Source organism: Aquarana catesbeiana, linkage group LG09 (genome assembly GCF_042186555.1).
Source record: "Aquarana catesbeiana isolate 2022-GZ linkage group LG09, ASM4218655v1, whole genome shotgun sequence".
Classification (NCBI taxonomy): domain Eukaryota; kingdom Metazoa; phylum Chordata; class Amphibia; order Anura; family Ranidae; genus Aquarana; species Aquarana catesbeiana.
The window spans coordinates 283452521-283466270 of NC_133332.1; the positions used below are offsets into that span (position 1 = coordinate 283452521).

The 13750-nt window shown below is 42.2% G+C and overlaps 1 protein-coding gene across 1 annotated transcript in view; it reads right to left on the minus strand.

Annotated features, from left to right (window-relative positions):
• ADGRD2 (adhesion G protein-coupled receptor D2) overlaps positions 1-13750 on the minus strand; it is a 1056485-nt gene that overhangs the window by 426813 nt on the left and 615922 nt on the right. The gene's annotated exons all lie outside the window — the stretch shown is intronic.

Genomic DNA, 13750 nt, shown 5'->3' on the forward strand with positions numbered 1-13750 from the left:
CTCCAATGAGGCAGGATGCTCTCCAGGGGCCAGCTTAAGGGCAGCCAACCGACTGCATCACACTGCAGAGCTCCGCATGTGCAGGGCGCTGCTGACTCTGCACGTTTTTCCAAAATTTCTTTGGTGTGGGCCTTTTTTAAAACATCTGAAGCAGATTGCACCGTTGCTGTTTGCAACATATTTCTGAAGCGTATCAAGCATGGCCAAAACAGCAGCTGCTTGGGCACCACATGCTTGACCAAACATGTCAAGCATGTCAAACTCCCATGCAGTCCGTTGGCAAGCATACTTTAAAGACCACACCAAAGAACAAGGCGGACCTCTCCTTGCTCCTCATCAGCTGGGATCTCCAACCCCACTATAACTTCAGTTCTCTCAGAAACCTGCACTGAGAGGAATGAAGGTGTAGAATTAGGTGTGCCAAGTACTTGCTGGTAATCTGCTATCGCTACACCAACATCCGATTGTACCAGGCAAATTTCCCTACCCCAGTTGCTAAACCGGCGAGAGAAATTCGGTCCCAGCCATCCACATGCCCAGCGGCTGAATGCTAGCTTGGCTAATTTGCTAGCACCCCAACTGCTGCCTTTTCAGCTGGTAGACTCTGCCCCCTATCGTGAATTTGTGGAATGTGCGGTACCTCAGTGGCAGGTTCCCAAACACCAATTTTTTTCACGAAAGGCGATTCCAGTTCTCCACCAGCATGTGGAAGGCAATGTCTTGGCCTCGCTGGACAGGGTGGTCAGCGGTAAGGTGCATATTACCGCTGACTCATGGTCCAACAGGCATGGACAAGGACGTTACCCATCTTTCACGGCACACTGGGTGACCCTGCTGGCAGCTGGGAAGGATGCAGGACAGGGTGCAGTATTGTTGGAGCTTGTTCCACCACCACGGCTCCAAAATGCTACTAGTGGTGATTCTGACATACCTCTCTCCTCCACCCCCTCCTTTTCTTCTTCCTCCATGGCCTCTTCCTCTATAGATTTGTCCTCGGAACCAGCGGTGCTCTGTAGGCATTCAAGGGGCTACGCATGCACTCAGGCAAAAAGATGCCATGCAGTGCTTGAGCTGGTGTGCTTAGGGGACAGGAGCCACACTGGGGCAGAGATTCTGTCAGCTCTGAAGGGGCAGGCTCAGAAGTGGTTGACGCCATGCCAGCTTCAGGCAGGAATGGTGGTTTGTGACAATGGCACCAACCTCCTCTCCACCCTCCGACAGGGACACTTCACCCATGTTCCCTGTTTGGCTCACATCCTTAATTTGGTGGTGCAGTGGTTCTTGTGCAGGTACCCGGGCTTACAGGATCTCCTGAGGCAGGCCAGGAAAGTCTGTGTGAATTTCTGCCGGTCATATAATGCCAGTGCTCGGCTGGCTGACCTCCAAAAGGAATACAACCTGCCCAAGAACCACCTAATCTGTGACATGCCCACCAGATGGAACTCAACATTGGCCATGCTGCAGCAGCTGCACATGCAGAAAAGGGCCATCAATGAGTACCTGTATGATTATGGCACCAGGACAGGGTCAGGGGAGCTTGGCTTTTTTTCACCACGCCAGTGGCTCATGATCAAGTATGCATGCACTGTCCTGTCACCATTTGAGGAGGCCACGAGGATGGTGAGCAGTGACAGTGCATGCATCAGTGATACTGTCCCTCTTGTCTACCTGTTGGAGCACACGCTGTGTGGAATAATGGACAGGGCACTTGAGGCAGAACAGAGGGAGGACTTCCTTACCTCTCAAGGCTCCCTTTATCCAGACAGTGTTCCTGTGGGCCCACCGATCACACAGGAAGAGGAGGAGGAGGATTGTTTCAGCATGGAGGTGGAGCCTAGCACTCAGCATCAGCAGCAGTCTTCAAGGGATCGTTTACAGTCCCAAGAAACCCATGGACTTGTACGTGGCTGGGAGGAGGTGGCTGCGGATCAGGTTGTCCTTAGTGACCCAGAGGACTCCGGACCGAATGCCTCAGCAAACCTACTCTGCATTGCCTCCCTGATCCTGCAAAGCCTGCAAAAGGACCCTCGGATTTGTGGTATCAAGGAGAGGGATCAGTACTGGCTGGCTTTTTTTCCCCAAAAGTTCGACGGACCTAGAAATGAAACATGTCCGGTCGAAAAGTTCGCTCGTCCATATGCTAGTCCAACGGACAAAAACCGACGCTTGGGCAGCTATTGGCTACTGGCTATGAACTTCCTTGTTTTAGTCTGGTCGTATGTCATCACGTACGAATCCGTCGGACTTTGGTTGATCGTGTGTAGGCAAGTCCGTTCATTTGTAAAGTCCGTCGTAAAGTCCGTCGAAAAGTCCGCAGGACAAAGTCTGCCGTAAAGCCCGCTTGTGTGTACGCGGCATTAGTGTTGACAAGGAACTTTTCAGACAGGATCACTAATTTCTCTATTTAGTGCTGCTGTATATAGCTTTCCTGAGGAACAAGTATTGAGGATAATGTGCTAAGCCTTTGCGTCCTCTGTGTTCCTCTATGCTTTCAGTTCATTTGGACTCCCCCAGTCTTTGGAAGGCAGTGAGGCGTGCATTATCCACATATACTAACATGCCAAGATAAGAGTCTGATAACACGTTTGGACTTCCCACACAGCGCAGGAGAGTGAACATTTTGATATGCTCTGAAACGAATCGGGGTCTAATTGGAGGTGAGATTAGGTGCAGCTGGATATTTTCCTATGTTAAGATTCTTTCACACTGATCCACAGCAAAATGCGGCAAAGTCGCATATTCCGTTCTTCTGCGATTTTACCGCATTTGCGGTGCATTTTTCACAGGATATAAGACTCAAAAACCGCATAAAAAAATGCAACACAGGTGCATTTTTTATGTGTTTTTGCCACGCTTTCAATGCATTTCAAAGGAGAGGTGCATTTTTGGTGCAGTTTTTTTACAGCACCAAACCTGTACTAAAAATGCAGCAAGCAGGATTTTAAAAATGCATCGGACTCGCAATGGATCAATGTGAAGGGTTCCATAGGAAGACATGGTCACACATATTTCTTCTGCTTTTTTTAATGCAAAAGTGTGAAAGCAACCTAAGACAGACTCTGGGGCACTTGGGACCAAGGGGATGTACTCCCCAGGCAACAGAGACAGGAGGACTTGCTGCCACATCTTTAAGCACCCTGATACATGGTTGCGTGCACCTCTACTTGTTCCAGGAAATTCACAATTGCTCTTGGCTGATAGAGGTGATATCACCTGTTAGCTGATATGTCTGTAGAGATCATAAGGAGTATGGAGGATTTCCCTCCGTCGGAAAAACCTTCAGAGTTTATTCCGACAGAAAAAACGGTCGTGTGTACGCGGCATAAGAGTTTAACACCAAAAGATATCTACCTAAGTTATTCTTGTTCTTATCTGATTCAAGAATATTAAGTACATTTCTTGTTTACTTTGCTAAAGTCTGGTGTCTGTGTAATTGCATTATAACTTTGAAATATGTCTGAACCCAGGGTGTCAGAAGGCTTGCAAGGTCAGGGCAACCAGTTATCTTCCAGCGGCCCTAAACTTATTTAGTGCCATTAAATTAAACAGCACTTTACATATATATTGTTCATTCACATCAGTCCCTGTTCTCAAGGAGCTTACAATCTAAGGTCCCTAACTCACATTCATGCATACACAAACTAGGGCCGTTTTAGACAAGAGACAATTAACCAGCACATCTTTGGAGTGTGGGAGGAAATTCCCACAGGCACAGGGAGAACATGCAAACTTCAGGCAGGTAGACCCTAGTGCTGCTAGGCGGAAGTGCTAACCACTTAGCCACTGTGTGATACAGGAAGGAGTGTGGGATTTTTGCACAGACATGGTTGTCAATTATAGGGGTCGACCAATATTGTTTTTTCAGGGCCCATACGATACCGATTTTTCGGCTGCCTTTAAGGCCGATAGCCACTATCTGTAGAGGTAAAGTTTTTATTTTTACACTGTCCTTTTACATTTTTATTTTTTTTATCACTTTTATGTATGTACTTTTAATGTAAACATCCCTTGTGACAGTAATAGGCAGTGACAGGTACTCTTTATAGAGGCATTTGGGGTCTATAAGACCCCAAACCCCTCCTTTACACTTAAAAGTATTTAAAATGCCAAGATCAGCCTTTTTGAATACTTTCTATTTTTTTAAAACTGGTGCCTTTAAGATGAGAGTAATCCGGAATTGATGTCATGACATAGTTTACAGGTTACTAGATCAGAGACCCAAACAAAGCAATTGGCTTTGTTTGGATCTCTGGCCAGCCGGCGGACATGGGACGGGAGACTCGGGCTGAGCGGCAGAAAGCGGCAAGAGGGGGGACGTCCCCTCCTGCTACTTGTGATAACGGTCGAGCGGCTACTTAGTCGCATCAGTTGTTATTACTAGAAAGCCGACTGTCCGCTCTAAAGAATGGCAGCTGCAGGCATCACCCCAGTACAACCACTTGCAGCAATATTGGTAATATCGGTAAGTTTGTTACCGATACCGATCCTTCAAAAAAAGTGAATATCGGCCACACCAATAATCGGTCGACCCCTAGTCAATTTATATGGGCACTACACTTGTTCCATTAATCTCATAGATTTATATGATATATCACACATTTTGTTAGCAGCTTTTCATATAGTACCATTATTATCACTTTTTTGGGGGTCATATGCACAATTTTATTTTAATATTTAATTTTAAAAAATAATGATAGCCAATACTATTAACAAACATTACATCAAAACAAATTTGTATAGATTCTTTTTTGGGACATCAGGTGTCAAAAAGCCCAGTTTTCATTTAACTTAACCACTTGCCGCCCGCCATATAACAAAATGATTTCGGCAAAGTGGTTGCGATATCCTAACCAGACGTCATATGACGTCTTTCAGGATATCAAGCTGCTGGGCTCCCCCGGGGCATGCAGCGCGGTGATAGTTGTTGCGGCGTGTCAGCCTGATACATCGCAACTACGTCTTCAGTAAAGAGCCTCTGACAGGGACTCTTTACCACGTGATCAGCCGTGTCCAATCACAGCTGATCACAATGTAAACAGAAAGAGCCATTGATTGGCTTTTCCTCACTCGCGTCTGACAGAAGCGAGTAGAGGAGAGCTGATCGGCTGCTCTCCTGACGGGGGGGTCTGTGCTGATTGTTTATCAGCACAGCCCCCCCTCAGATATACGCCCGGGACCACCAGGGATGCCACCAGACCAGCAGGGATTGCCACCACACTGGACCACCAGGTATGCCACCCTAGACCACCAGGGAAATGCCAATCAGTGCCGAGGCTGCTGCCAACCAGTGCCCAGGCAGCTGCCAATCAGTGCCAAATCAAAATGCCTGCTAGTGCCAATGCCACCAGTGATGCCTATCAGTTATATCCATCAGTGCAAGCCATCAGTGCCCATCAGTGCCACCTATTAGTGCCCATCAGTGCCCAACAGTGCCGTCTATCAGTGCCACCCATAAGTACCCATCAGTGCAGCCTTTCAATGCCACCTATGAGTGCCCATATCAATACCCATCAGTGCTGCATATCAGTGCCACCTATCAGTGCTGCCTATCAGTGCCCATTGTCAGTGCCCATCAGTGCCCATTGTCAGTGCCCATCAGTGCCACCTCACCAGTGCTGCCTCATTGGTGCCGCCTTATCAGTCCCCATCAGTGCAGCTTATCAGTGCCCATCAGTGAAGGAGAAAACTTACTTATTTATAACATTTTATAACAAAAACAAAGAAAAACTTTTTTTTTTTTCAAAATTTTCGGTCTTTTTTTTATTTAGCAAATAATTAAACTGCAGAGGTGATCAAATACCACCAAAAGAAAGCTCTATTTTGTGGGAATAAAATGATAAAAATTTAGTTTGGGTACAGTGTCGCATGACCGCGCAATTGTCATTTAAAAAGTGATTGCGCTGAAAGCTGAAAATTGGCCTGGGCAGGAAGGTGCAAAAGTGCCTGGTATTGAAGTGGTTAAGCAACTGGTGCTTTACAAGGAATAGATATTTTTGTGCAACAACCCCAGTAGGTAAAGTAGAGCTAAAGGAAAAACTTTTTTTTAAATGGTTTTGGATAGAGTGCGGAAGATTAGAATGCTTGTTCATTTTTATCTCTTTCTGTGCCCCCATTAAGGAAATTCACCGTTAGTCCTGTTTACCATTATCATTGAAAGTGAAAGTAAAATAAAATCCCAGATTGTGGGTTGTCCCAGAAAAGTAATAGTGGGGAAATCTTCCAACAGGAACACTAGATCTGGGAACCTGGGGGTCCCCAAGGAATTGTCTTAGTTTGCTGGGAGGTTATAACCCTCTCTTGCTCTATACAAAATGTTGTCTATAGTTCTATATTAAGGACTGGTATCAACATGAGTTCTTACGAAGGATTAAAACTCCAGTACGTAACACCTAAAAATGAGCTTTGCACAAAATCTTAAAGCTTTTCTATTTTCTTTTACTAGATTTTGACAAAAAAATTACTTTTACAAAAAGTCAGGAGAATGAAAGTTGTTTGTTTTGCTTTAGCTTAATAAATGGGGAGGGGGCGTGGTCTAACTCCGATCCAAGATGGACGCTTAATCCCTGCACTCCCGCACTCAGGAGCAGCTAAATCAAGCTACAGAACTAGAGACCCCTTTCCCAGACATGGCAAAGGGAGATCGGAGCTCCTCAGCCTCCCGCGACCCCCAGAACTCAAACCAGCAACAAAACAGCAACATCCCCGCGAGGCTCCGGACATCACAGGGGGAAGGCCTCACAGCCTCGGCCTCGCCTAAACCATCCATCCCGCTCGGCGGCTCCTGTCCTATTACTGGCACATGGCGCTCACAAACATGCAACTCAGGCTGTGCAATCCTCACAGCACACACAAGCCCTATCCCTCTCAGACCTGCAAGCAGTTGCCCTGGATATAAAAGCAACCCTGTCAGCAGCCATCACAGAACTCAAGGCCGACATACAGGACATAGCAGCTAGGATGGGATCGGTGGAGCAGGCCACAGCACTGCATGCAGGCGCCATTAAACAGGTACAGAAATCTTCTGATATGCACCTCTCACACATTATTGATATACATTGTCACTTAGAAGACCTCGACAATTGAGGAAGACGTCATAATATAAGAATCAGAGGGGTCCCAGAAAATACTGACCAAAATCCATTAGAACAAAACTGCTGCAACAATATTAAATAACTTATTGGACAGACTCCCTGATTCCCCCATTGATTGAGAGGATACATAGAGCTCTCGGACCAAGAGGAAGAGATACAGATCCCCCCAGAGACATAATCTGTTGCTTAGTCAATTTTCCCCTGAAGGAAGCCATCCTTAAAAAAAGCAAGGGAGAGTCCTCTTTAATGGTAATGAAATAAAACTTTACCAAGATCTATCTAACATTACACTACAGCAACGCAGAGCTTTACGCCTGATTCTAGATGAATTGCATACCAGAGGCATTCCATACAAATGGAAGTTTACATTTTGTCTCTCAGCTACATGGAGAGGCCACACAGCACTGTTACGTACGCCTGACGATCTTCAATCTTTCTGTGAAACATTGAACATCCACATACAATTGAAGTTCCAGATTGGTACAAGTACTTCATGTTAAATGACACATGGATCAAAGTAATCAACAACTATATGCCAAGAGCTCAAAGAAACAGAGATCGATGTCGCAGATCACCATCAGCTCAACACAACAGAAAAGGTGTACTTCAAGGAAGCCCTGGAATCTCACCGCTAGACGCAGAGATCACATGGATCGTCCTGATCAAATGGATTCCTGAAATCTCAGATTCTTTTTCAACGGTTGCCATTCGGTAAACCTTCTCTCACAACCAACTGATGTACAGCATTCATTCTTTAAAACCATCAGTTGAGACATTAACAAGATATCCAACCATCAAGCTAAAAGTTCTGTTTTCAAGGTTAACTGTTTGTTTTTATTCTTTCTCCATTTACAGCTATGATGTTTACACCAAGCAAGGCAAGACTACCACTCTAAAGTATTCCTGATCATCTACAGGATATCTGGAAACCTCAATCATCACAATGGTATGATAATTATCCCTGGAACTACGGTAGAACGCCTGCAAGTACCGCACATGAACTGCACTTTCAAACACACAGTTTACTAAGATGATATGAACATAAATCTCATAATCACACTTACTCCACCACGAACTATAATTCCTTCGGCATTCACATGCTCTTGATGACATTAATACCAGATATCTGGATGCAGAACAAGGGGTGCTTAGGACTTCTTTCCAGATAAGCAGAACTACAACAGAATAGAACCTGAGCTATTAAGTTCACAATTCCAAGATATGGACATACTTGTATTGCTCAGTTTTAACCAGTCAAAATAACATCAGTTGTTGTTATATACAGTTATTACAAGATTTACCTAAAACATGCATAAGTGAAAGGCATAATGGTGGACCATAACAACTACAGTTTAATAATCAACATATAAAGTAATACAGTACAAATCCATACAATTCTCCCTCCATACACTCTAATTGGGAGACACATAACTGTACTAGATAAACCACACAACATCAGTTGGGCTTTTTTCATGTTATAATAGAAAGGGGTTTACCGTGGCCACCATGATGCCTTACATATACACCAGTTACCGCTGGAGAAAATCTCATTGCAAGGTTTTATAATCAATTTGTATCTTCATCATAAGTTTAAATAGTTGCACTAAGACTATGGTACCGTTTACCTGAATTTAAATATATTAATAAGCTATGCATTAAGATCTCATATCTTACATGAAGGTTACATTTTCTTATGCAATGGCTCCCTCTAGTGATCTACATAATTGCCTAAGATAATATAACCAATCTCTATTTGTATAGATTTACATAGTCCAGAAAATAGGATTCATCCCTCTATGGCATGGCTCAATACACAATCACTTCAAAGTATAGTATCTCATAACTTTATACCTCACAACATATAATAAAATATAGCTTGGCCAACTATTATGTTATCTCTCCCTAAACTCATCTCACGTACCTGAATCCTGAACCTTTTGAAAATAAATGAAGCTAGCTGCTCCATTGTGCTAGTAAATTCAAAACAAGAAAAAAGAAAAGAACCAAGCTTTATCTTTCTTTGTCTTTATTTTTAGAGACATAGAGAGAGAGAGTAATAATTATAAATACAATAGGGTTCCATCTGGACTTACTTAGACCTCAAACCCACACAAAGGGTGGAATGTTTCTTACCCTTTGAAACAACCGGACCTCTCAATTAGGGTAGACTAGCAGGTCTAATACTACCTCTGGATTCCTTCAACCCCCTCATATCTCCCCCCCCCCTCCACACACACACACACACACACACACACTTCTACTTTTTTTTTTTTTTTTTAAACCAAACAAATAAAATACACCAAGCAAACGTACTAAACACTCCACCTTGGAAATTATTGGTTTAAAAGTTCAATAATTAACACCCAGCTTTGAAAAAAAACAACAATTTACATGCTCACCCATAAACATCAATCCACTCCATTATCAATAAAACTCTTTTCGATAAACGCAAAAGGCCTCAACATTCCTGAAAAGACAACCACATTTCTTAATGGATTTCATAAACAAAAAGCTAACATCATTTGCATTCAGGAAACTCATTTTAAAGCTGACAAGGTTCCAAAACTTCAAGATAAAACATTTTCACTAGCATACCACGCAACCAATCCAGAAGGGAAAACAAAAGGAGTTTCAATACTAATATCTAAGCAGACCTCATTCCAATTACTAGACTCTATGCTAGATCCTGGAGGAAGATACATATTCCTCAAAGGAAAGATAGGATCTCATCCCATAACCATAGCAAACATATATGCCCCAAACACAAAACAAGTAGCATTTTTCCGTAAAATAAAATATTTATTGACCAACTTCACTTCAGGCATCCTCATCTTGGGAGCTGATTTTAATATTCCCTTAAACCCACTCATAGACACATCAAACGGTACGCCAAGCTTTCCTTTTAGAGCACTGAAGCTACAAGAACTACAAGACCTAATGCTTCATGACGCCTGAAGAACTCTAAACCCACAAACTAAAGACTTTACTTACTTCTCTTCAGTCCATAAAAAATACTACTAGAATCGACTACTTCTTCTTATCCCAGCCTGACCTCAAATTACTGAAAAACTCAACAATTGAAGTCATGATCTTATCTGATCACCACCCAATTTCTATGACACTGACTTTCCCAGAAAATATTACTAAAACTAAATCATGGAGACTCAACACTTCCATCCTGAAAGACCCCATAAACATATAACATTTCAATGACAGGTTAAATGACTATTTCACACAAAACGAGAATGATAAAACCTCACTACTTACAAAGTGGGAAGCACACAAATGTGTCATAAGGGGAGTATTCATTGCCAAACTAGCCAGACAGAAGAAAGAACATCAATCAAAAATAAAATCTTTGATCAAAACCACCAACTAGAAATAACACACAAGTGTACTGTCGTGCTTGCAACACTACGAACTAACAAATGCTAGAGCAGCACTATCAGAAGAACTAAGCATGAAAACGAAACGACTGTACATACTACGGCATAAGATATATTATGAACAGGGCAATAAAAGTGGGAAAATGTTACCAAAAGCAGTCCAGAACAAAAAAGTTGCATCCACAATACATCAAATAAGAGATAATCAAGGCACATTACACTCATCTAATGAAGAGATAGCAAAAGTTTTAACTTTATTACCAGACCCTTTACAATATTCCATCCAACCCTAAATGCCCTCAAAACACAGAAAAAAGAACAAAGCTCATACAAGAATTCCTACAGAAATATAGCCCACCCCAAATAGCAGCAAACACGGCCCAGGAACTCGAAGCCCCCATCTTGGGCCCAGAATTTGATAAAGCAATTAAGGACATGAAAATAGGTAAAGGCCCAGGTCCAGACAGATTACCCCTACAATACTATAAGACATTCACTAATATACTAAAGCCTAGATTCCTGAAATTCTTTTACTCGCTCATATCCAAACAACATCCACCAAAACAACTATTAGAAGCACACATATCTGTAATTCCCAAAGAAGGTAAAGATCCCAACCAAGTTCCAAATTATAGACCAATTTCCCTGATCAATGTTGATGTAAAGATATACGCCAAGATATTAGCAAATAGACTTCTCCCTCTATTAACTTCCCTTATATCCCTTGATCAAATGGGATTTATCACAGGCAGAGAAGGACGCGATAATAAGATCAAAGCAATAAACATAAACCACTGGCTTTCATCTAAAAAGAAACAAAGCTTTTTTCTTTCCCTTGACGCTGAGAAGGCATTTGACAGAGTGGCCTGGGATTATATTGACGCTGTTTTAAACCACATTGGAATCCCACCTCTAATGAGAGCATATATCAGAGCTCTATACTCCAACCCAACAGCAAAAGTTTGTGTCAATGGCCACCTGTTGAACGCCTTCAACTGACAGTGGTACAATGGTACAAGACAGGGTTGCCCCCTATCCCCTCTCTTGTTCGTTCTTACACTGGAACAGCTATTAAACAGAATCAGATCTAATCCAGACATCAAGGGAATACAGATCCATCACCAAACATTGAAAGTCCCAGCTTTTGCCGACGACATGCTTCTCTTTCTCTCAGAACCCCATATTTTCATACCCAACCTTATTCAAGACTTAGACAATTCCAATTATTATCAAATTTAAAAATTAATCATTCGAAATTCAACGCCCTCAACACTACACTACCCCCATGTTCAGTAGAACTATGCAAAAAAAACTTCCCCTTCTCATGGGCCAAACATTCCATAACTTACCTAGGAATAGAAATCCCCACTCATTTGAATGATCTCTTTAAGCTGAATTACACACCAATCCTAAAAGAATCAAAGGACGATCTAAAGAGATGGAACTCCTTAAACGTTTTATGGTTTGGTAGAGCCTCGTTAATCAAGATGACAATCCTACCCCGCTTTCTCTATGTAATGCAAACAATCCCCATTTGATTACCTTCATCTTTCTTTACCTCTTTTCTTCAAGCATGCTCAAATTTCATTTGGAGAAGTAAACCCCCCATAATTAAATTTACTAGACTAAATCTACCAAAAAACAAAGGAGGAACTGCGCTCCCTGATCTACGCCAATATCACCAGGCAGCCCTACTAGCAAGAATATTGGATTGGAATATTCACCATTCAGTTAAAGACTGGGTTTCCTTAGAACAAATACAACTCTACCATCTTGTTAGATCTCTTCCATGGATACACCCAAAACATCACCCAATAGCTGCCAAATCTCACCCTCTCATTGGTCCCACTCTAGAGATCTTTCTAAATACCTTTAAAGCGAACAACCCCTCTCCATGGCCTGGTCCACTCACCCCACTAAAGCCCCATACACACTATCAGATTTTCTGCTGATTTTTTCCTTCAGATTTACCAAAACCATATAATATGTCAAACCTTAGGAGTTACAATTTGTATGCAATCAGGCAGGCCCTTGCACTACATGGTTTTGGTAAATCTGAAGACAAAAATCAGCAGAAAATCTGATAGTGTGTATGGGGCTTTAGGAACAACTCAGATTTCCCCCCAGGAACAGAACAAAATCTATCTGGCCCCACAAAGACATCCTGACCAAACCTTTTTTTTAAAAAAGAAACACTTCTATCTAGAGATTAAATAAACAAAGAAATCAACCCAAATATAATCACACAATGGAACTACATACAAATTAAACATTTCTTGACCAGAAGAGAAACGGCCCAATCCTGGTCTAGGACTCCTACCACCCTAGAGGATTTATGTTAAAAAAAACCCCACAAAGACATATCATCTTCACCCTATACAACTCACTATTTGAGGGTAAAACAGACTTCTCCAATACGGCATGTCAAGCATGGGAACAGGATCTTGACATACACTTAACACAAACAGACTGGGAGACGATCTATATGCATGCTCAAAAAGGTTCTCTGAATGTAGCCACCCAAGAGTGTGGTTTCAAGATAATTACAAGATGGTACAGAACTCCCACCCTGCTTCACAAATTTTCACCTCAAATATCCAATAGATGCTGGAGATGCAAACAAGAGGAAGGCTCGATTATACATATATGGTGGTCCTGCCCATTGATCCAGACTTTCTGGAAAATGGTACATGAAACTATTATCTCAATCACCTCAGAAAATCTTAGGCTTAATCCAGCACAGTACTTACTACACCACAATTCGATACCTAAAAATCAATATCTAAAGTCACTAGCATTGTTCATGATAAATGCAGCAAGACACTGCATTCCCCGCCACTGGCGGTTTAATATCACTCCAACAAAAAAAGAATGGTTTCGTAGAATAAATAACATTGAAAAAATAGAAGAACTCATTAGCATATCACAGGAAAAAATAACAAAATTCACATCGATTTGGTACATCTGGCTAGAATTCAAAAACACCCCAGCCTATAAAGCAGTCAATATACAATAATTGAAACTATTACACAGAAGTTGGTAAAAAGGATTCATTAGTATATACTTCTTGTTACCCACCTCGTTACCCCCCTCCCTCATGTATATCCCCCCCCCCTCCCCATGGTACTACTTTTTTCTCGTATAACGAACACATGGAACACTGAATGTCTATACCTATGCAAAATATATGCATAAACCGTTTATTTCTGTTCTATTTGTCAACATACTGTTGCCATATCATTAGTAATGTTCCAATGTAAATTGTAATACATT